Below are 25,087 nucleotides of genomic sequence, written 5' to 3' on the forward strand. Positions count from 1 at the left end.
GCTCACCACCCTCCCAAGATCATTTCTTATTCATTTTGCAGTACATTTGCTGGGCGATTGTTCTGTACCAGGCCCTGTGAGAGGTGGTGGGAAGAGTGAGATAAATAAGACATGGTCCTTGCCTTCTAGACACTAGTGAAAGTGAGAGAACAGCCTTTGATTTATGACTTACTATAAGTCACTCCTTTGTCACAAAAGAAAACACAGCTGACAGTGGGGAACTGGGAGAAACATGGCTGCCAACTTCACAGAATCATGCCTCGTTTCTGGTGGGTTTCCCTGCGCGCCACAGCGTACACCACCGGAGGATGCCTACAGTGGTTCTCAACTCACAGGCACCCAAGGGATGTGACACATTCTTACCAGCAATTGTAAAACTCACTTTGGCGGTAACTCTAAATGGGGAGGTGTCAGTGGCCTTCATGGTGCCCTTCATCCTGCCCCCACCCTTGAGAATCAGTGCTTCGCCATGCAGAGTTGAACCGTGCAAGGGGGATGAGTTTCCATATGTGCCCCATGTATAATTAAGACAACTGAGAAGCTGACTATGAGCTTTATGTATAAATTGGCCCACTTCAGCCTCTCCGCTCCAGGGAGCATAGGCTTTCTATTTATGAAGAGCAGTTTCCCTCTCTTATCTCCACACATTACTCTCCCAAGTTCTTTGGTTTCATTTTTTTTCTAGGCGTTACTGCAAACAATATAATTTTGAGATTTGGGATTTGTGGATTCTTATTTCACCTTGGGGAGAAATCCAACAGAATATCTGGTAAAGCCCAGGACCCCTAAGTTTACATAAGCCAGTTCTCTGGGGGCTAGACAGAGAAGGAGGCCCACTCAGACATTACTGTAAAATAGAAGTCTGAATCAGATTAAACATAAGGAGAGAGGATTGAAAAAAAAGAACCAAGGACAGAAGCTATCATAAGTTACCGCATTCTAGGGTATGAAATTCTAATCACCCCTTTGGACTGTAGAAACGAAAAGCAGAGAGAGAAAAGAAAGGGAAAAAAATAAGTGATTGAGAAGCTTCCATAAGAGATATTGTTTGATAGAAGGAAATCCAGGAGATAAATCCAACCCCTGTCTCTGGTCCACAAGAGAACTGCGGGGAGAGCTGACCATTTCACTTCTTCGTAAACCCTTCCAAAGTCCCCACCATCTACAAAATGACAGCCCACAGCCCAAACTCCTCCATGAGGGGGCGGGTGACCGTGCATGCCCAGAGCCCCTTTGTCTGCTCCTGTCACAGCTCCGACCCACGTCCATCTACATCCGGCAAAGTCCAACTGCTTGCAGTCCTGTGCATCTTACAATTCTCTTGCAATTCTCTCCTCCCACACCCCATCCTGTTTTCTGCCTCCGTGCTTTAGCTCCTGCTCTTCCATCTGACAGGAATCCCCTCTTCACCTTCCTGGGTCTCGCTGGGTTTTCCTGCTTATCAAGACTTACTGTGGTCATCTCCTCTGGGAAGCACCCTGTTTTCCCAGGTTGGCCAAAGACCTCCTTCTTTATAGTCCCACAGCATCCCAGTACATCTACTTTTTTACCTCCTGCCATATTTATATTTCCGTCATCTGTGTATGCCTGCGTTTCTTCATCTAGCCTGTCAACGCTTCAAAGCTAGTAAGCTAAGTACAATGCCTAGAATATAACAACAGACTCCGAACAAGTTGGTTTTCTGTTTGCTTACTAAACTGAAAAGCAAGCATTAAGGGAAAAATCCTATTTTGATATCAGGGCAAAACTTGTGAATAAGATAATGGTGAGCGCATTAGCGAAATTCTATAGAGTTCTATTTCTAGGCAACATAAAAATTCAAAAAGAAATATCATCAAAGCTGAAGATTCTTAAACGTGTATACCACACACCTGTGACTGTTGTCATCACCTGGGGAGGTAGTCTGGACTAGAAGCTAGGATTAGGCTCAAGAGACTGCTCATTGATTTCATCTGCTCCACCAACTGCCCCTGCAGAGCCTTGTGTAAATTACTGAGCTGCTTTTCCCTCAGTTCCTCATCTGTCAAATGGGACCAAAAATTGCATTAATTGAGTCCTAAGACAATATATGTAAAACACTTATTAGAGCTTATTACTATCACTATTGTACCCTTTTCACCTCCCTCACCATGTTGTTTTCGCCATGTGCTATTTCCATCCATTGTAGCAACCAGCTACTGAGTCATAAAACAGACTACATAAATTACTACTAATCCTTGCAGCACTATAACGGAAGTATTGTTAGCTGACATTTTATGGATGGCGATATTAAAGCTCGGAAAGATTAAATTTATTACCCACAGTCACACCATTTGTAAGTGGTGGATCCAGGAAATAAAGCCAAAACTGGCCAGCTGGTTAGAAAAAGACCAGCCCTTTTTCACAACACCAAGATGCTTTCTCAACACCCCAGGAAAAATAGAATTTGAGTGTGGCTTTTATACATTCTATGGTCTTCTGGAATGTGACTCCATGATTTCAAGCAATCTAGAAGAATTTCCGACCCAAAAGTACCACGTCTCTCACTTCCTAAAGCTTGATAGTCCCGGAACAGGCAATAACATGTTTAGTTCCACAGTCAGAAGTCAAACAAAGAAAAGATTATTCCTGAGAAGAGACATGTTAAAATTGACACTAAGGTGTTGATGACAAATACGAAGTCCTTTCCTAAAAGCAATCTCAGTATAAAGCAACACAGGAATGTGGGGAGTGTACCAAATTACTGCTAAAGGCAGAAAAAAAGTGAAAAGCAATTTTTAATACCAAAGTAGTTGTTTTCTAACCTATTTGGGGGCGGGGGCATTTCTGATGATTTGCTAGAAGCCATAAAAACCTTTTCAGAAACATGCTCAACTGTGTACACACTCATTCATTCCAACTTTTGAACGTCTTGTCAGAGAATTCACAATCCCAAAGCCCAAACCTAGATTTCAGCTCAAAGATCTCTGACTGAGGGCCAATGAGGCCAACACAATGATTTTGCATCCGAGACCAATATGGGGAAAGGAAGGATTAAAAAATATCAAGGAGGCCAATACAAGCTGTTTCCATACCTCATAGATGTACTGCCGATGTCACACTCTCTTCTGTTAATTTTGAGAGGCCTCCAAGTTTTCCACATTATCTCCAGTTTAAGAACTAATGGCCTGGGGCACCTGGGTGGCTCAGTCTGCCTTCAGCTCAGGTCATGATCCTGGGCTCCACGTTGGGCTCCTTGCTCAGCAGGGAGCCTGTTTCTCCTTCTCCCTTTGCCTGCTGCTCCCCTTGCTTGTGCTCTTGTTCCCTCTCTCTCTCCCTCTCTCAAATAAAAAGGTAAAATTTTTAAGAAAAAAAAATTAATGACCTAAAACATTAAGCAGTAAGCACTTAGCACAGCCCTTAGCATGCACTCATTTCACCATGTTCTAAAAGGTGGAGCAGAATTTGTTGTAAACAAGGCTTTCTTGACCACGTGCAACACATTCTGATGAAGCCAAAGAAAGGGAGTATAGCCCTGGGTTTGGGGTGTTATACAAATATTGTCTAGAAAATAGGAAAGAAGCATCAGGGTTTTCTTGGTTAACGGAAAGGGGCGATGGAGCCCTCTCACCATGAGAGGAGCCCGTTTCAGGCTGCACCTGCTACATTATCGCCAGCCACGAGGGACCAACGACTCACTCTTCTGTACTGGTCTGTGCACTCTGAATTCTGAGAAAGATCTCCATTTATCCATTCGTTCCACTGGACAAACTGAGTACATATGCCGTGAGAAGTTGCTGCTAGCTTCTTTCCATACAGTCTTGCTTAGAGACTTCAAAACTGCATAGACTGAGACAGGAACTACTCAACATTTCAGTATCAGGTCATGGTGCTTGTCTAGGGAGCACCATTGAGGGTTATGGTGAAGCTACTGATCCCAAATATAGCATATTATTCTTCATATGGCTTTCCTACCTATCCTTAACTTAGCCACCAAAAACTGAGCTACAGGCTGGCACAACCATGGTAACCAGAGGCCAGGCTGTAGGAAAAGGAAGGCTAACTATGCGGCGACTCTGCAGCACAACTTTGCAATCTTCAAGTCCTAATAAATAGGGTGGATCCATTTTTCTTAAGCATTCTTGACTTTAGCTGTGAACCAAAAGACAGATGGACTGAAATGTAAGAAACAATGGAGCCACTGAATAAATGAAATGGTATCAAAACGTGTGCTCGAATTTTGCTTGTGACCAACACTTAGAGGAAGCTCTCACAATGTCACAAAAATAATGCTCCCTCAATGTGTTTTCTTTTTAAATCACAGTTCAAAAAGCTATAGCAGCCTGTCAATGAAAGAAATACCAAGCAGATGTTTTCCTTATTTCCAAATATATTTAGAATTCTCAGGGAAAAACCACAAAGGGTGTTTTTATTATGCACCTGTCGTGGTCAACATCTGGCACTAGCTCTCACCAATCCATCAACCCCACGATGTTGTGTCTCCTTCCAGCTCACCAAGAGACTGTAAATAAACCCACAGTGCAGAGCACGCCTTTTCCTTTTCTGTTTTTATTTCCTTCTTTCTTTTTGCTGCCTTTATTTCTGTTTGTTTTTCATAGCAAGAAGGGAGGAGCACAGAAAACAGAAAAAGTCTATTTGTACCATTTATAAACTGAATAATAAATATGCCTCCTACAGAAGGAATTACACATACAGTAGGATGAGAGAATTTAAATTTTGGGGGGGGAGAAAAATGAGTTGTCTGATTTCTGCCAATCTTCTATTCATTTCATTTAACAAGTACATGTCACTAACTACTAGGACACAGCACATAGCCCAGTGCATTAGGCCAAATTAAAAATTCACTTGCACAATTAAAAAGTCCTTGCTCTCATGCAAGACAGGGGATGCACTCAAAGAGCTATTATAAAAGTCTGTAAGTGAGAGGTCAAGACCTGCTGCTTATCTTATTTATGAGAATTTCATTCATATAAACTGGGAGGAATATTTTCCGGCCCCAGCATAGGAAACAGGAGAAAACTTTCTACCAATCATTCTGTGAAAAGAAAGATAGATCAAATTCTACTATGAAGCATATAGACATCATTCAAATTATTTTGTTACTTTTAGACTTTGGATAAGGGGGTCATTGACTAAAGATTAGAAGTTTATTCTTATAAAAGAAATAAGTATTTTGTTATCACCCTTGTTATACTGGATTTTTTTTTTTTGCACAAAAGATTCTTTTAAACCACTTTTTCTTGATTGACTAAAATCTTGCTGAAAAATTCAAGTAAGTAAACAGACCATTAGTCAATCATGTTCCCACTTAGGGGAACTTACACACACACACACACACACACACACACTCATATAATTGTAGATAGAAGTTCAGGGTGTGTTGTTGGACTTGACTTCAAGCGAAGACTCAATTTGAACTAGGGCAGAAATAGAGACATCATTAACTCATAACAAAGGAATGGGCAAGAGCAGCTGGAACAAGGGACTCCTACATCTTCAGGACTCCTGTCCTCGTAACTCTGCTCCCTTCTGTATGTTAGTCACTGCTTAATTTCTCCTGGGGCATGCAGAGCTTTCCATGCTGTAGAGGACTTGAATGTTGGCAGCGAGTCTGGGTTCAAATCATTCCAGATTCACTCTCAGAAAGAAGTTCAAAAAAAAAAAAAAAAGAAGAAGAAGAATCTCTTTTCCACCATTCTCGATTCTTTCTCACCCCAATCGTAGTCTAAAACCTCTCTAAAATGGACAATGGAAGTGTGCAGTTCTGACTTCTCACTAAAGCCAGTGAGGCCGTGTCAGGCGGGAAGAAAGGAAGCTCCAATTGAGACCATGTGGTGACAGCTGGGATGGGGGAGCACAGGGAGGAAAAGAAGAATTCCAAAAAGAGGAATGCTAGACATACAAGTAATTAACGAATTCAAACATGGCTTAGATATCTTCAAATATTTTATGCTCTTGTGATTGGCTTTTAATCAAAGCTTTGTAGTTCCTGTGAAGAGTATATGTTCATTTGTTATTGATAAAGGATTTTAATTTGTTTTGCTGTTCTAATACAAAGTACATTACTAGTAATTGAAAATAATGGAATAATATCTGGGGTTATTATTTGATTCTTTATATTCTATAAAATTTTTAATGATTATTTAACCTCAACAACAGTGTTACAATACTTAGCTATTACAATGATAGTTGTGTAATCACCAAAAAAGTGCTTAAAATATCATCATTAAGAGCAACATATTAGAGATTTGGCCATTTTCAGCCTATCTCTTTAAACCCTTTACAGTGACCATAGATTTCTTTTGAAGTGCTTCTAATAAATTTAGACAGATCACTTCTTAGAAGGCATTTCTTTCTTATTGTTACAATCAAAATGTCTTGCTCAAACTAACCTACTTCCATGGTTTAGGGGGAAAATGTACTTGTAGATAATTTTAGCCTTCTAAGTGGCAATTCCTATTCAAGTTCAAATTGGAATTGACTCAAATGAGTGAAAATCAGTTCCATTACTTTTATTTCCTACAATGCCCTTCACTCCCATTTTTTCAATGCCATGAGCTATTCATTCCTTACTTTCTTCACTTGTCTTCCAAGCAGAATTCAATGCATAGCGTCTAACTTCCCAGATCTGCTATTTTAATTTCTTAAGACATAGATTAGATTCCCAGTTTTGAACCTAGTAGCATAAAAACTTAGACTGGGTCAGACAGCTGAATGTAATTAAGATTGATTGGCCAATTCAACAATAAAAATAACTAGCCAGATAAGGGGTTAGTGATTGTGCCAAGAAAGTAAAAAGAATCAAATTACCTAGTAGCTGGAACGAAACCCTTGAATTTTGAAAGAATAAAGCCTGGTGATAAACTTGAAAGTGCACATGTACGACAATGTACTCTCTTGAGCCAAATGCAATATGCCTGCTAGAAAGATCTGTGGAGACTTGTTCAACCACAAATAATAAAACTGAAACTTACTCCATATTGGTGGGGGACCATATGATATTTCAGTGTAACCACAGAGCCCATGTCTCAGAGTAGTGTAGAGCAGAGTTTTCATGAAAACTTCAGGCACTATTTCATAAAACCCAGTGCAGACAGTGGTCATGTGAACAGTTTAGATGTTTCACGGAACATTTCCTCTTATTTTCACTCAACTTTTAATACATTTACTTTAATATACACATTACAATTATTAATATATTGGATAAAATACAACACAAATCATACATTTCAATGGCTAATTTGTTAAGATTAAACTTAAAGGAGGTGTTTAAGATAAAACAGTGATCAATTTGAAGAAAAATATCCAGTACTCAGTTGTTCATTCCACAAGTATTAAGCAGGTGGTCAGTGCTGACCTCTTGGATAAGCGATGTGAGCAGACTTGGAAAAGGTAAAAGAGTGAGCCACGTAGATACTGGAGACGTGCTCCATGCAGAGAGAAGTTAGAACAGATGCCCTAAAGCAGGAGAGACTGACGTATGGGAGGAATAGTAAGAGGCCAGTGTGGCTAGAGAAGAGAAAGAGAGGAGGCCAGAAGATTCTGGGGAACCAGATCACACAGTACATTCTAGGTGGGTGACTGTAGAACTTATCATACAATCTGGACACTTATGGAATCAAGAAGATGTGTTTGTTTAATAATGATACCAAAATGGCATGTGTACAATGGGAGTTGTCACAGGCGAACTGGAACATAGGGTCACCCTACTTGTAGGACAATGTAAGGACTTTGGCTTTTACTGAGAGTAAAATGGAGAGCCATCGCAGATATTTTTAAAGAAGTCCCTGATGCTATGCTGAGATTCAACTGTAGTAGGGCAGGTATAAAAACACACCATAGATGCTAATTGAGGTGATAGAAGCATAGACTCTGCAAGTCCAGAGAGCACTGCTCTAGCGCACATGGTGTGTCAATCCACCCTGATCCAGGATAAGTCTGTCAGGTCCTGGAATAGGTGGTGTCAAGAGAAGTCTAATGGGTTTGTTCCACACCCCCAAGACATTAGTACTTATTTTCTATAGCACTGTGCTAGGTTCTAGAAATAGAATATTGAAACCATACACTAAACTCAAGAAATTTGATTAGAGAGATGGAACGTCTCTTTATGTAACAAATAATAAATCCTCAAAGATTATGAATGATTCAGCCTGGTGGGTGATTCTCCTGATGTTAGAGGAAGAACAAGAAAAGGCATTCTGGGGAGACAGCATCAGCTGAGTTCAAACATCTCATATCCCATTTCTCTTCTGAAACTTCCAATAACCCCCCCCCCCAAAAAAAAGTGTGTCTAGTTTTAAAGTTTGTAAAACCTCTTTGGTGATTCAAATGTTAGCCCTTAGGTTGAGAAGCACCGACCAAAGTGACAGCACATTGAATTATGGGATATTCTTCTGACTTGTGTTCCTTGTTTCAGAATTAAAAATCAGTGCACAGTTAAACCCGACCATGAGGTGCCAATTGTAGAAAAACGTGGAAGAAAATAGGCAAAGAAAATGGCTTGAATAAAGTTTTCACTTGTATAAGGAAATGCAACCAGAGAGATAGCCAAATGGAGATGACAGAGATGACCCTTGAATAACACAAATTTAAACTGTGTAGGCCCACTTACATGGATTTTTTTTTCAATAAAATATATGCACAACTGTAAATATATTTCTTCATCCTTATGATTTGTTTCGTAAGATTTCCTCTCCTGTAGCTGACCTTACTGTAAGAATGCAGAATATAGGACACATAACTTACAAACTATGTGTTAACTGTCTGATATTAGAAACTTCCAGTCAACAATAGGCTATTAGTAATTAGATCTGGGGGGGAGTCTAAAGTGCTACATGGATTTTCAGCTGCACTGGGGTGATGACCCTAACCCCTACATTGTTCAATGGTCAACTATAAATGTATTAGTTTGCTTGGGCTGCCATAAGAAGGTACCACATACTAGGTGGCTTAACTAACATTTATATCCCTACAGTTCTGGAGGCCAAAAGTGCAAGATCAAGGTGCCTGCAGTGCTCATTTCTGGTAAGAACTCATTTCCTGGCTTGTATGTGGCTGCTTTCTATTTTTTATGTATATTTTTTTATTGAAATTCGATTTGTCAACATATAGTATAATACCCAGGGCTCATCCCATCAGGTGCCCTCCTCAGTGCCCGTCAGCCAGTCACCCCATCCCTCCACCGGCCTCCCCTTTCACTATCCCTTGCTCCCATTTCACAGATTTAGGACTCTCTCATGTTTTGTCACCCTCTCTGATTTTTTCTCACTCATTTTCCCTCCTTTCTCTTATAATCCCTTTCAGTTTCTTATACTCCCCGTATGAGTGAAACCATATAATGATTGTCCTTCTCCAATTGTCTTATTTCACTCAGCATAATACCCTCCAGTTCCAACCACATCAAAGCAAATGGTGGGTATTCATCCTTTCTGATGGCTGAGGAATATTCCATTGTATACATAAACCACATCTTCTTTATCCATTCATCTGTCAACGGACATTGAGGCTCCTTCCACAGTTTGGCTATTGTGGACGTTGTTGCTGTGAATATTGGGGCACAGGTGTCCTGCCATTTCACTGCATCTGTATCTTTGGGGTAAATCCCCAGCAGTGCAATTGCTGGGTCGTAGGGCAGGTCTATTTTTAAATCTTTGAGGAATCTCCACACAGTTTTCCAGAGTGGCGGCACCAGTTCCTATTCCCACCAACAGTGCAAGAGGGTTCCATTTTCTCCACACCCTCTCCAACATGTGTTGTTTCCTGTCTTGTTAATTTTCCCCATTCTCACTGGGGTGAGGTGGGATCTCATTGTGATTTTGATTTGTATTTCCCTGATGGCCAGTGATGTGGAGCATTTTCTCATGTGCTTGTTGGCCATGTATAGGTCTTCTTTGCTGAAATTTCTGTTCATGTCTTCTGCCCATTTCATTAGATTTTTTGTTTCTTGGGTGTTTAATAAGTGCTTTATAGATCTTGGAGACTAGCCCTTTATCTGATAGGTCATTTGCAAATATCTTCTCCCATTCTGTAGGTTGTCTTTTAGTGTTGTTGACTGTTTCCCTCACTGTGCAGAAGCTTTTTATCTTGATGAAGTCCCAATAGTTCATTTTTGCTTTTGTTTCTTTTGCTTTCATAGATGTGTCTTGCAAGAAGTTGCTGTGGCCAAGTTCAAAAAGTGTGTTGCCTGTGTTCTCCTCTAGGATTTTGATGGAATCTTGTCTCACATTTAGATCTTTCATCCATTTTGAGTGTATCTTTGTGTCTGGTGTAAGAGAATGGTCTAGCTTCATTCTTCTGCATGTGGCTGTCCAATTTTCCCAGCACCATTTATTGAAGAGACCGTACTTTTTCCAGTGGATAGTCTTTCCTACCTTGTCGAATATTAGTTGACATTAGAGTTGAGGGCCCATTTCTGGATTCTCTATTCTGTTCCACTGATCTATGTGTCTGTTTATGTGCCAGTACCACACTGTCTTGATGACCACAGCTTTGTAGTACAACCTGAAATCTGGCATTCTGATGCCCCGCTCTGGTTTTCTTTTTTAATATTCCCCTGCCTATTCGGGGTCTTTTCTGATTCACACAAATCTTGAGATTATTTGTTGCAACTCTGTGAAGAAAGTCTGTGGTATTTTGATAGGGATTGCATTGAGTGTGTAAATTGCCCTGGGTAACATTGACATTTTCACAATATTTATTCTTCCAATCCATGAGCATGGAATGTTTTTCCATCTCTTTGTGTCTTCCTCAATTTCTTTCAGAAGTGTTCTATAGTTTTTAGGGTATAGATCCTTTACCTCTTTGGTTAGGCTTATTCCTAGGTATCTTAGGCTTTTGGTGATTGTAAATGGGATTGACTCCTTAACTTCTATTTCTTCAGTCTCATTGTGAGTGTATAGAAATGCCACTGATTTCTGGGCATCGATTTTGTATCCTGCCACACTGCCAAATTGCTGTATGAGTTCTAGCAATCTTGGGGTGGAATCTTTTGGGTTTTCTATGTACACTATCATGTCATCTGCGAAGAGGGAGAGTTTGACTTCTTTGCCAATGTGAATGCCTTTTATTTCTTTTTGTTGCCTGATTGCTGAGACTAGGACTTCTAGTACTATGTTGAATAGCAGTGGTGAGAGTGGACATCCCTGTCCTGTTCCTGATCTTAGGGGAAAGGGTCCCAGTGTTTCCCCCATTGAGAATGATATTTGCTGTGGTATTTTCATAGATGGCTTTTAAGATGCTGAGGAATGTTCTCTCTATCCCTACACTCTGAAGAGTTTTGATCAGGAATGGAGGCTGTGTTTTGTGAAATGCTTTCTCTGCATCTATTGAGAGGATCACATGGTTCTTATTTTTTCTCTTGTTGACGTGATCTATCATGTTGATTGTTTTACGAGTATTGAACCAACCTTGCATCCTAGGGATAAATCCCACTTGGTCATGGTGAATAATCTTCTTAATGTACTGTTGGATCCTATTGGCTAGTATCTTGTTGAGAATTTTTGCATCCATGTTCATCAGGGATATTGGTCTATAATTACCCTCTTTGGTGGAGTCTTTGGCTTTGGAATTAAGGTGATGCTGGCCTCATAGAACGAGTTTGGAAGTATTCCCTCCCTTTCTATCCTTTGGAACAGCTTTAGAATAGGTATTATTTCTTCTTTAAATATTTGATAGAATTCCCCTGGGAAGCCATCTGGCCCTGGACTTTTGTGTCTTGGGAGGTTTTTGATGACTGTTTCAATTTCCTCCCTGGTTATCAGCCTGTTCAGGTTTTCTATTTATTCCTGTTCCATTTTGGGAATTTGTGGTTTTCCAGAAATGCATCCATTTCTTCTAGATTACCTAATTTATCGGCGCATAGATGTTCATAATACGTTTTAAAAATCTTTGTATTTCCTTGGTATTTGTTGTGATCTCTCCTCTTTCATTCATGATTTTATTAATTTGAGTCTTTTTTTCTTTTTAATAAGGCTGGCTAATGGTTTATCTGTCTTATTAATTCTTTCAAAGAACCAACTTCTGGTTTTGTTGATCTGTTCTACAGTTCTTCTGGTCTCTATTTTATTGAGCTCTGCTCGTATCTTTACTAACTCTGTTCTTCTGCTGGGTGTAGGTTTTATTTGCTGTTCTTTCTCCAGTTCCTTTAGGTGTAAGGTTACCTTGTGTATTTGAGTTTTTTTCCAATTTTTCTGAGGGATGCTCGTATTGTATTTCCCTCTTAGGACTGCTTTTGCTGTATCCTAAAGATTTTGAACGGTTGTATCTTCATTTTTATTAATTTCCATGAGTCTTTTTAATTCTCTAATTTCCGGGTTGACCCATTCATCTTTTTATAGGATGTTCTTTAACCTCCATGTATTTAAGTTTCTTCCAAATTTCTTCTTGTGATTGAGTTCTAGTTTAAAGCATTGTGGTCTGAAAATATGCAGGGGACAATCCCAATCTTTTGGTATTGGTTGCAAACTGATTTGTGACCCAGTATGTGGTCTATTCTGGAGAAAGTTCCATGTGCACTTGAGAAGAATGTGTATTCAGCGCGTTTGGATGCAAAGTTCTGTATATATCTGTGAAATCCATCTGGTCCAGTGTATCATTTAAGGCCCTTGTTTCTTTGGTGATGTTGTGCTTAGAATATCTGTCATTTGCAGAAAGTGCCGTGTTGAAGTCTCCTACACTTAGGGTATTATTACCTATGTTTTTACTTTGGTTATTAATTGATATACTTGGCAGTTCCTACATTAAGGGCATAAATATTCATGATTATTAGGTCTTCTTGTTGGATAGACCCTTTAAGTATGATAGAGTGTCCCCCTTCATCTTTTACTACAGTGTTTGGGATAAACTTTAATTTATCTAATATGAGGATTGCTACCCTTGCTTTCTTTTGAGGACCATTTGAATGATAAATGGTTCTCCACCCATTCATTTTCAGGCTGAAGGTGTCCTTACGTCTAAAATGAGTCTCTTGTAGACAGCAAATAGATGGGTCTTGGTTTTTCATCCAGTCAGAAACCCTGAGTCTTTTGATGGGATCATTTAGCCCATTCACGATCTGAGTAACTATTAAAAGATATGAATTTAGTGTCATCATAATACCTATTCAGTCCCTGTTTTTGTGGATTGTTTCTTTGGCTTTCTCTTACTTTTACAGGGGGCCCCTTAATATTTTTTGCAGAGCTGGTTTGGTGGTCACATATTCTCTGTTTCTGCCTATCCTGGAAGCTCTTTATCTCTCCTTCTATTCTGAATGACAGCCTCGCTGGATAGAGTATTCTTGAATGCATATTCTTCGCATTTAGGACCCTGAATATATCCTGCCAGCCCTTTCTGGCCTGCCAGGTCTCTGTGCAGAGGGCTGCTGTTAACATAATACTTCTCCCCATAAATGTTAGGGATTTCTTGTCTCCTGCTGCTTTAAGGATCTTCTCTTTATCTTTGGAATTTGCAAGTTTCACTATTAAATGTCGAGATGTTGGGATCCCTGGGTGGCGCAGCGGTTTAGTGCCTGCCTTTGGCCCAGGGCGCAATTCTGGAGACCTGGGATCGAATCCCACGTCAGGCTCCCGGTGCATGGAGCCTGATTCTCCCTCTGCCTATGTCTCTGCCTCTCTCTCTCTATCATAAATAAATAAAAATTAAAAAAAAACTTAAAAAAATGTTGAGGTGTAAAATGGTTTTTATTGATTTTGGGGGGGGGGTCCTCTATCTCCTGGATCTGGATGCCTATTTCCCTCCCCAAGTTAGGGAAGTTCTCAGCTATGATTTGTTCAAATATGCTTTCTGGCCCTCTAGCCCTCTCGGCATTTTCTGGAACCCCAAGTATATGTAGATTCTTCCTTCTGAGGCTGTCATTTATTTCCCTTAACCTTTCCTCATGGTCTTTTCATTGTTTTTCTCTTTTTTCTTCAGCTTCCTTCCTTGCCTTCAACTTGTCTCCTCTGTTTTTCATTGTTTCTTCCACTTCATCAACCTCCATAGTTAGGACCTCCAATTTGGACTGTATCTCATGGAACTGATTTTTAATTTCGGCCTGATTAGATCTAAATTCTGCAGTCATGAAGTCTCTAGAAGCCTTTATGCTTTTTTCCAGAGCTACTAGTAGCTTTATAATTGTGCTTCTGAATTGACTTTCTGACATTGAATTGTAATCCATATTCTGTAACTCTGTGGCAGAGAGTACTGTTTCTGCTTCTTTCTTTTGTAGTGAGTTCTTCCTTTTAGTCATTTTGCTCAGTGCAGAGTGGCTGTATGAGCCGGCTGCATCAAGAATATCAACCACGACCTAAGTAAATTTCACCCTAGATGATTCTGACAAGGTCAGAGACCAGAAAGTGAAAACAAAGATCAGAACAAAGTAAAACAAAAGGACCACTAAAGTGAAAAACAAATTTAAAAACAAACTAGTAAAAAGTCAGGAATCCCAAAGAAGAAGAAAAAAAGAAAACAAAAGAAAAAAGAAGAGAAAAAAGTAAAGAGGAAGAAAAGAAAAAAGAAAAAAGAGAAGAAATAAAGAAAGAGGGGGCTGGAGATGGTGGTAACGAAGCTGTAGTGGAGGGAGAGAGTAGTCTACCTGAGGGGTCCTAGAGGGCGATCCTCTTAGTTCTGAGTATATTCAGTTCTGTGTGTTAGGAGACGCTCAGTCCCAAATTTATATAAACACAATACTTGTAGAGAGCCCCACCACTGAGCACCAAAACATACAGGAGATAAAAGAGGGGGGGCAGGATGGGAAGGAAGAGAGAATACAACGTCACAGAATGAACCGGCCCGGTGTTCCACCCGGTTCTGGATGCTGCTGGTCATGTTTTAGAAGGTAGTAACTTCCCCCATCGTAGAACAAAGTGAGGCAGAGAAAACAAACACAAAACAAAATCCCATGTCTCCTAATCTCCCAAAATGAAATGGACTGTGTTGACCGGAATCTAGAAGTGGAAAATATATCTAGGACCCGTAATTGTCAAAATATGAAAGCCAAAAAGGAGGAAACTTAAAAATGAAGAGGCGGTAAGATATTGTAGTTAAGGCGTGAAAAGAGAAAAAATATTGGAAATTTTTAGTCTGATATAGAAAGGAGTTGTAATGGAAAAAGGAAAGAAAAACGGACCCTCTAGTTCTATACACAAGTTTCCCTGGTTTTCCCTGGGTCCTGGAGCTTCTCAGCGCTGCTGGGTCGGGAACTTGCTCTTCCCCGACCTCCCAGCGGGTCTCTGGGGGAGGGGCTGCCGCGGATTCTCAGGTGTGTGCGCCTGGGGAGATGCCCCGCCCCTGGGGTGCCGCTCAGGTGAGCTGTGGACGCGGGAGGCCCTGTGCCCTGGGGCCCCTTCCCCCCCCACCCCCCTTGAACACGGAGGAGCGACCACACCGGGCCGGGTCCCCAGCTCCGGGGTCAGCTCCCGGTGAGTAACGCCCTGGCCTAGGTGCTGGGGGGCCGGGGTGCTGCTCCGCACAGCGTGGGGGCGCCCCGTGGGGGGAGGGTCCTCCCTGGCCTGTGCCCTCCCGGTCTTCCCCCCCAGGATCGTCCCTATCCCACACCCTCCCCCCTCCGCCCTTCCAGGGGAGCGCAGGATCCCGGCTGTGTGCCCCCAAGCGACCTGGGATCCGGGCCCTGTGCTGCTGGACCCGCTCGGGGCCGCCTCTGCCGCCTCTCCCTCCGCCTGGAGCCCCCCCAGGGATCCGGGCTCAGCCCCCTCCACCCGGAGCCCCCCCCCGGGATCGGGGCTCAGCCCCCTCCACCCAGAGCCCCCCCCACTTCTCCCCAGAGCACCCCCACTTCTCCCCGAGGCCCCGGGGCCATGCTCCAGCCCTTCACCGAGACCCCGTGGGGTGGGTGCGCTCCCCCTGCGCCCTCCTCCCCTGGTGACCCCGGGGCTGGAGGCGTCACCCCCTCCTGGGTCCCCCCATTTCCCCACTGAGCACTTTTCCGTCGGGAAAGAGCCCGGAGTAGATAGTTAAAGCCCCCGCGCCCGGCCCGGCCTCCTGCCCGAGGCCCCCGCAGCCGGCTCCTCGGGGCCCCTCCCCGCTTGGTTCTCATTTACTCATTTTTCCCGCCCCCCTACCTTGTGAGAGGAGAACCCCTGTCCGCGTGGCGTCGGGGTGTCCTCCCTGCTCCTCAGGTGCGCTGGTGGGCGTCGGGGAGGCGCTGCAAGTTCCCCGGGGAGTGGGGGGGTGGGCCGGGCTGAGGAGCCGGCGGGGTGAGGCCCCTGCTCCCCCACGGTCTTGCCCCCACTCTGGCTGCTTTCTGAGAGTGGTGTCATGTGGCATCTTCTCTGTGTGGAGAAAAAGAGAGAGAGGAGAGAGGGGGAGGGATGGGGGGAGGGGAGGGGAGAGGAGGGGAGGGGAGGGGAGGGGAGAAAGAAGAAGAGAAGAGAGATCTCCGGAGTCTCTTCCTCTCCTTATAGGGACACCAGCCTTTCAGATTAAAGCACCACCCTTATGACCTCATTTAATCTTAATTACCCCCTCGAAAGTCCCTTTCACCAGTACAGTCACATTGGGGATTAGAGCTTCAACATATGAATTTGGAGGAGACAAAATTCAGTCCACAGCAACGTAGATCTCTAAGTGCCTGTGTACCTACATCTGTATTTATGTACGAATCTTCATCTTCTAAACTGCGGGCTACAGGTAGCTCAATAGGGGAGTAAGTGCTTTGAATTGCTGGGTCCAAGCTAATTGTCAGAGCTCTTCTAATAGACATCAGGCCTGTCACTTTGAGAGGGAATTGATTTCACCTTGACTGCATTTCATTAACACAGACCCAGAAGAAGGATATCTTTTGTGTATGTTTGTCGAAGAGCTAATTTTGAAATAGGAGCTCACTCAGAATGGTTGCCACATTATATAGCTTGGGTACACCTCAGGAGTCAGATTCAAGCAAAAACATCCTCGTCTGTGTCTCAGAGCTCTTACCAGTTCTGGAAAAGTGTGCAATGACTAAGAAAGGCACCAGCAGGAATTCTTGGTAGAAGTAAATGTGCCTCTTCTCATCTTTCTCTAGCACAAGATGATCATTTCAGTGACCTCTGTCCCAGTCTTCAAACCTGTTTCCCAATGGCTGTGCTGTATGATTGTACAGTTCATCACCTTTTCCCCAATTTGGGCTTTAGCTTCACTTTAATTAGCTTATGTTTTACTAGAATGAACTGAACTTGTCACCTTTAAGCTCTCACTTTAAATTGATCTAAACTCGTTTGCATTTTACATGCTATTCCTCTCTGTTTTTTTCCAACTGAGTTTTACAAATTGGATATCATCTGCATACTTGAAAGAAGAATTTCAGTCCCTCTCTCTGCAGCTCTCCTGTCTTGTGGATAATAGTGATTCCAAAATGTGTTTGTGATAAATCGTCTTTGAAAGGAATATAGGGAATTTGCAAGTAGGAATGCACATTAAATGTAAAGTGTAAACTCTTCATTTTACAGAGGAGGAAACTGTGGTCTACAGAGATTCCATGATAGGCTCAGAATTACTCAGTTAATGTCAGAGCAAAAACTAGGACCCAGAGAACTTAATTCCGAATCAAAACAATGTTGTACTAAGGGGAGGATCTTATGAAATGTTTTAAGGAACAATTATTCATTTCTTAAATTAGAAATCCAGACACCAATGCCCCATCCCCATTAATAGATTACCACTGGGAAATCAGATCTTCTTTTGTTATGTATTTATTTTATATGCAAAATGAAAGAAATTCTCTTCTCAAACACCTTAAACGGATATACAAATTCACAGTACAAATATTATGGACCAGCAATAGTCCCAAGTGATATTCTGTGATGTTCTTTGATACATATCTCCCAGAAGCAGAGTTGATAGGAACAATCTTCATATATTTTTAAAAATGGAATGCACTGCCAAACATATAGAAAGTCATTCAGGCAAATAGCAATGTAGAACAAACCAAGAGGTAATAGCCTGTCCAAATAAAAGTCAATTCAGAAATAAATATGTCTAGAAATTAAAATTTCAGTCAGTTTAAGTCTCTAATTGTATAATGTGATTGTTGTAATGAGTAACACAAAACATGATGATGATGATGATGATGATGGAGATGAGAACATCTCCATGAGATGAGAACAGTTACCATTAACATGGCACAAAATGCTAGCCACCTTTTCAAGCATTTTACATTTATTTGATCCTTCGCAAAGCCATATAAAACAGGTACTATTATTACCCATTTTAAAAACTTCTTTCATAAAAGGCTTAGGTGTATACGGAGGGTGGAATTTTATAAGATCAATGAAAAAGAGAAAGAGTAAGAAAGTAACCTTGATGAGAAAGCCTATTTCTGGTAGGGACTCTTTTGGCTACATGAGAAGAAAATCCAGCTTACAGTGGCATGATTAAAATGGAGATTTATTGGTTTACGTAAACCAAAAGCTGGATCCAGGGGCTCAAATGGTGTCCTCAGCATTTGGTCTCTTCCCATCTTCTTGTGTTTGCTTTCTTCTGTGATGGTTTCATTCAGGTCATTTCTCCCTGGAGGGCTAGAGAGAATCAACAACAGCACCACACTTCAGATCTCATCACTTTAGCAATCCCATCAAAACTAGAACGTTTCCATTCCACTCATCAAAATCATCTTACGATGCTGGAGTTTCACTGGACTGATGCCCATCAAATTAGGCCCACGCCCATCACTGTGGCCATGGAGCTAGAATATGATTCACCCGAACTAGGTCATATGCTATATTCCTAATGCTAATTATCCTCCAAAAAAATCAGTTTCTGTTACTAGATGAAGGGAAAATGACACTAGGACAGTAAAAGTCAAAGCTGTCTGCCAAATCATAGAAATAAGTGCAAAAATGAACTGAACGAGATAGAAATCATAAAACAGTGCTGAAGGGAGCTCAGGTGAGAAAGGTCCTTGAGGAGGTAAAGAAAAGCATATAAGAGAGAAAAGGAATAGAGTGTAAAAGTGTTCTTCTCGTTACGCACGTAAGAAAATCACAATGGGGTTTAACTTTTATTATGACTTTAATTGCGTATTGAGTCTTGCCCTAATACCCAGGCTCTGTGGGAAGTAAAAGGCTACATCCAATCGGATTCTGCATTAAATAAGCTAACAGGATATAGCGCTGGCTCCCAAATCTAATCCAGTGCAACAGCCAAGCTATCTGTGAAGTTCTGTGTTAAGCCATAACAGACTGATGAAAAAGACAGACTCATAACCAACTACAACTCAAAATAGACCATGGTAAGTACTATAAAAGAAATCCTGACAAAGTTCTTTGGTGGGGGGGTGGGAGGGAACAGTTAGAGGTCCCAGAAGAAGCCACCATGGAAGAAGTGGCATCTTCACTAGGCCCTGAAAGATGGGAAGCATCTTGACGTTGAAAATTGATGGGAACAGTAACTAATGGTAAGAGAACAAAGAGAAAGAGGGTGAAAGTAGTGTCTAGAGATGTGAAACCGAAATTCTTGAAAGGATTATAAAAGAAGATGAGGTTATAAATGTAGTTGGTGAAAACTGTATGAAGGCCATATTGGGGGGTTAAATTCTTTAGGCAAAGACATTCAACTAAAGATCTTCAATTATCTGCAGTGTCATGAGTTGTGCAGGGCCAATAGAGTTGTCCTACAGAAAGAACATTCTGGCTGTAAACGTGTCAGGGATAGATCGGAGGAAATGAACCAGAGGCATGGAATCCCACTGAGAGTTTATGGCAAAATTCTGAGTGGAATAGCAGTGGAAATGAAGGAAGTAACAAAGGAAAGAAATGAGAAATTGAAGCAAGAAATAGTTTGGAATAGAATCCAGAGAACTGGTCAATAATCAGTTTGTGAGAATTGAAAGAAGAGATTTTTTAAAATGTCAAGACCTGGGAACTTAGGAGAATGGTGATGCCATTAATAAAGCTAGAGGTCACAGAGAGGAAGCAGGTTTGTGTGTGTGTATCTGATTTGTGCAAATGAGTAGAGTGGAGCAGAAGGTACATGGGGAAAGGGTGAAGAATGACTTCCCAGCAGAAAGGAAATAAACCCATGATTGGAAGAATGGTAGGATGCAAGTGAAGGAGACAACCATAGGGTGTGCATGTTAAGACATAATTTGAAGTATATTCAGACTTTTAAAATGTCATTTATGATCTCTAGTCCCTAACTCCGAATCAGACTCATAGCAAATGAAAGTTTGAAAAATATCAGCTAAATTGGTCTTTATTTCCCTGACTGTACCTTACGAATAATCCTGAACCCTTGCCATCGAGATTTGCTTCTTTTTACATTAAGGAAGCCTAAGCTTTTAAGAACCGATTCCTTAATCTGTACAAAGTTTAGGTCATTTTCTGTCATTTTCAGAAAACTGATTCTTGCACAGTCTCCAGTTTCTTTTCTCTAAAGACATTGGAGAAGTAAATATTTAGTGAATATCCCCTTTTCCTCTGACGCAAGTTCTCTAGTCTGCTTTTAAAATACCTGCAATTCTTTCATCTTAAAACTAGCCAGGGGGAAAGGAAGAAGTTGGAGGTGATTGCTTGAAATCAAACATCATTTTTTGGGCAGCCCGGGTGGCCCAGTGGTTTAGCACCGCCTTCAGCCCAGGGCATGCCCCTGGAGACCCTGGATGAGTCCCACGTCAGGCTCCCTGCAGGGAGCCTGCTTCTTCCTCTGCCTGTGTCTCTGCCTCTCTCTCTCTCTGTGTCTGTCATGAATAAATAAATAAAATCTTTAAAAAAAAAACACATCATTTTTTGGAAAATGTTAAGCTCTTGTTTTGAGATTCTAGGTGGACAGAAAAGGGAAGCAAATAACCTGACAACAACACTCTTATGGGAGGGTCTCAATGCTGATAATACCCAAGCAATTCTTTTTATTTTGGCCTCTACATTCCTCAAATCAGGCATATTCCCTGAAGAACTCACACCAGATTTAACATGATAAACAACATGCACTGAGATGAGGATGCATCAGGGAACCTGAAGTAACTCTTAGTTAACTATCAAAGCTAAAAATACTCGTTAAAGCTGTAACTCCCTTCCTCTAACTCAAGATGCTGGGGTATTAACCGAAGGCTCAGTGAATGGGAGTACAGCAGCAGCAAAGACAAGTCAACCATGACAGGAAGAAAGAGGGCTGGGACTGAGGTAGAAGGTGAGATAAAGGATCAAATAAAGCCAAATGCTGTCCTTAAAGATAAAGTGGTCACATAAAAAAAAAAGGAAAAAAAGAAAGAAAGAAAGAATTATTACACATTAGCAGATTTGCCCTCCTAACTATCTTTTCCTTATTTATCATGGTTCACAGAACTCTATTATTTTTCCATTTCTCATCAGATGACCTAAAGTTAAGTCTTAATAGAGTTTACCAACGTCAAGAAAAAAATCCCATTGTTCTTCCCAGGGATTGGCTTAAAAATGAATATGCTATATAATTCTGGCTAACTAGGTGAACAAAAGTCTGCTGAATGGTCTCTGGGTGAGGTTTCCTTGCTGCTGTGAAGAGGAACACACAAAAGGATGCCCATTACCCTACTCCCCATGTTCTTTGGAATGGTGTCAAGTCCACATTGGGATCACACCTAGATCTTGAGCAGCTCTCATCTCACTCCCATGAAGAGTGCTAGTCAAAGACAGAGTCAGATGGCAGGACAGACACCAGGGGAGGCTACATTCTTGAGGATTTCATTTAATTGCTGAATTAACCAATCTGGAACCCACTGGTAAAATTATTATAATTTACTTGAAAATACTTCAGCATATACATTGTGATATTATGTGAGTGTAACTTGGGTTGAGCTCTACGCGTTGTAATTAAAGGTTCCCTCTCCCAGAGTGATCAATGACTATGGCAATCAAGAACACAGGAGTGGTCTGCTGGCATTCTCATCAGGACATCTGTACTTCAGAAAGGCACTTCCGCTACCTGTGTTTTGCTCAATAACCTGCACTTTGCTAATTAGCATACTAAATGTCAGAAAAGGGCTTTTAGTGATAAAAATAGCAGCCGGTTGACTGGCATGATGAATGTTAAAATCGGGCTCTCGCTGGTGAAATTGAAGGTATTCAAGTTGTATGGATTTGCTAAAATCATTTTCTAGATACTTCTTACTCTTGCATGAATAGAGAATAAGAAGGAAGCAAGATAATAAGCCCATGCTGTTCGAGATGTTGCACCAGGCTAAATACCTGAACCAGAGAGTCCCTGGCCATGGAATCCACCGACCTGTTAGCCCGCAGCCGGCTGTGGGGACAGCAGAATCTTATCTCAGGAATTTTAGTGATTGCCTTCAGTGACCCTTTCCTACAAGACGGTTTGAGACTCTGAAAAGATAAGAAGGTGGGACTTCCTCAACCCTAGACAGCAGATGATATGAACTCTTTTCATTAACTTGCCCACTAATAAACGTTTAGTACAGTAACTATCCGGAGCAGCGTCACTGTACTTAAGACTTTTTTGCAACATGACCCACCATAAGGCTGCTTCTTTTGAGAACAATACATTTTATTTATTGTCTAAGACAGCTGAGTCAGGATTTTCTATTACTTGCTGCTAACAGCACCCTAACTTATGTACCCCACTACCTCTACCAGTTCAGCCATTATCTCTGCAATTTAGGTAGTAGTTTGAGGGGTGTATATATATATATATCTTCTTTCTTTCTTTCTTTCTTTCTTCTTTCTTTCTTTCTTCTTTCTTTCTTCTCTTTCTCTTTCTTTCTTCTTTCTAATATTTTTACTATTTTTTTCCTTACTCAGAAAATGTGTTGGAGGAGAGAAAACAATGGAATAGGAAATCATGAGACGAAGTTTGAGACTCCACCCTGTGCAGGCCTTGGGTGTCTCATTCAACCTCCTTAGGGTTGAGTGACAGCCAAAGTAGCAAATGAGGATGAGTAAATCAGACAGCCTGGGTTTAATCCCACTTATTAGCTGTGTGAGCTTTCTATACCTCAATCTCCTTATCTATACAATGGACTAGCACCTACTTATAGTTGTTATAAGGATTAAATAAAACATACCATGTTCAACCCCTAGCACAATGCCTGGCACGGTACCTGTGAAATCAATGTAATCATTATAATCTCTAAAATAAGATTATCAGTCTGAATGGTCCCCTCATTCCTCCTCTGTCTAAGACTTTGCAATTTTACCTTCATGATTGTATGTTCCAGAGAGGAGATTAGTGAAGAAACGTAAAATTCACCTATTTTAAATGCAGCTCTAATCCTAGTGTTCGGGAATGCCACCCGGTCCTTTATTTACACAGACATTTACTGAGTGCCTACTGTAAACAAGGCACTGTGTAAACATGGGCAGTATCTCTGAGGAGCTCCTAGCCCTGCAGAGAAACCAGGAATATCTGTTTTTCCCCCAAAATGAAATTTCTGCTTGCCCCACTATCTTCAACTTTAATAATAGAGCCTTTCGCAAAACAGATCAGATGTTTGAATGAAAGACTCCTAACTCTGGGAAACAAACTAGGGGTGGTGGAAGGGGAGGTGGGCGGGGGGTGGTGGTGACTGGGTGACGGGCACTGAGGTGCGCACTTGACAGGATGAGCACTGGGTGTTATTCTATATGTTGGCAAATTGAACACCAATAAAAAATAAATTTATAAAAAAAACAGGTGTTTGATACAAATTCGTGTTCCACGTGATATAAATCTGTGTTCCAACTTTGAGTCCCTCACCCAATGTGGAGATTAGCACTTGTCCCTTTTGCAGTGGTGAAGGAACGATAGAGAGAACCAACGAAAAGCCTGCAGAGTTAGAGAAAACCAAGACCCAGGCGATTCTACAGGATTTTGGTGCCATTATCGATGAAAGAGCCCACTCCTGAGAACTCCTTGCTCATGAAAACAAGTATCAAAAAGGAGGATCTGAGACAAGGAGATTCTTTAAAATTAGGAACTCTTTCCCCCTCTCCTCTCCATAGGCCTGTTTAAATTTGCTCCTTAATCAAGAAAGCCAATATTTTCCCCTCTCATCATGAAACATTGCTTATGAATTGATCTCCTCTTATGAGATGCATGCTACCATGTGTGAGAGCACAGTGGGTTTGGCAACCTGAACAAAGCCCCCATGTGTTTGGACCCACTGTACTGCACACACTTGAAACACCATCTGCAGGCGGCCTTTCGGCTCCAACTTGTCAGGGTGAGCGGCAGGAGAGAATCATGAGTTGAGCTGCTTCGTTAACTGTCAGTAGTGCTGCCAGTACGAGGGGAACATCTGTACCAGCCAGACTTGATGAAAATTAAACAGTTAACTAAGTCTGGAGATACATGCAAGGGAGACTCTCAATGTCCTTCACACAAAAACTGTGCCTGTGAAACCCCTAAAATTGATGTCTTCATATCTTAGCATTCACTGCAAGCACCAGGGTCACTTGAGGGTCGTTTAAAGCTGTGAAAACATCTCTGAGATGATTCTTGGATCTTTTCACTTGTTGGTGTCTTACGGGGAGCGTGGGAGGAAGCTGAGAATCAGTGAGCCTTGTCCTTGTCCTGATCTTTCTTCACCTTTCTCCGTGGTGAAAACAATGAATTATCTCAGCATGGACAGTATTTCAAAATCTTCCCCTGAAATAGTCTCTAAAGAAAAAAGTGTTTATGATAGAAGGTTTTGTGAACCACAAATAAAAAAATTTTTTTAATCAAAACTCTCTACTTCTACACAAATTGAAACAGGTTGGTACCCTCAGCGTGATTCCTGAGTGTAGGTCTGTTGAGAAGGTTGGCTGAAGAATTCTGAAGAAAACTGGCATGTTCACCCGGAGCAAATTGGACAGATAGAATAGTAGCCAGCCAGCGAACAAAGGAGACACCGTCTACGTGGGCTTAACCATGAGGCATGCTAGGACTTCAGTTAATAATAGCTGCTGGGGGTGCACCTGGGTGGCTCAGTCGGTTAAGCATCTGCCTTTGGCTCAGGTCATGATCCCAGGGTCCTGAGATTAAGCCCCGCATTGGGCTCCCTCTCCCTCTGCCTGTTGCTCCCCCTGCGTGTGCTCTCACTCATTGTCAAATAAATAAATAAATTTTTTTAAAAAAAACATTTTTTTTAAAATAAATGGCTGTTGGGGAGAGGAAGTCAAGAGTTGGTGGCTCAAAGAGTGACCAACAGTCTGAACCATGGCTGTCCAAGTGTCAGAGCAAATGCCAA

This window comes from Nyctereutes procyonoides, unplaced genomic scaffold (assembly GCF_905146905.1).
Source record: "Nyctereutes procyonoides isolate TBG_1078 unplaced genomic scaffold, NYPRO_anot_genome, whole genome shotgun sequence".
Taxonomy (NCBI): Eukaryota; Metazoa; Chordata; class Mammalia; order Carnivora; family Canidae; genus Nyctereutes; species Nyctereutes procyonoides.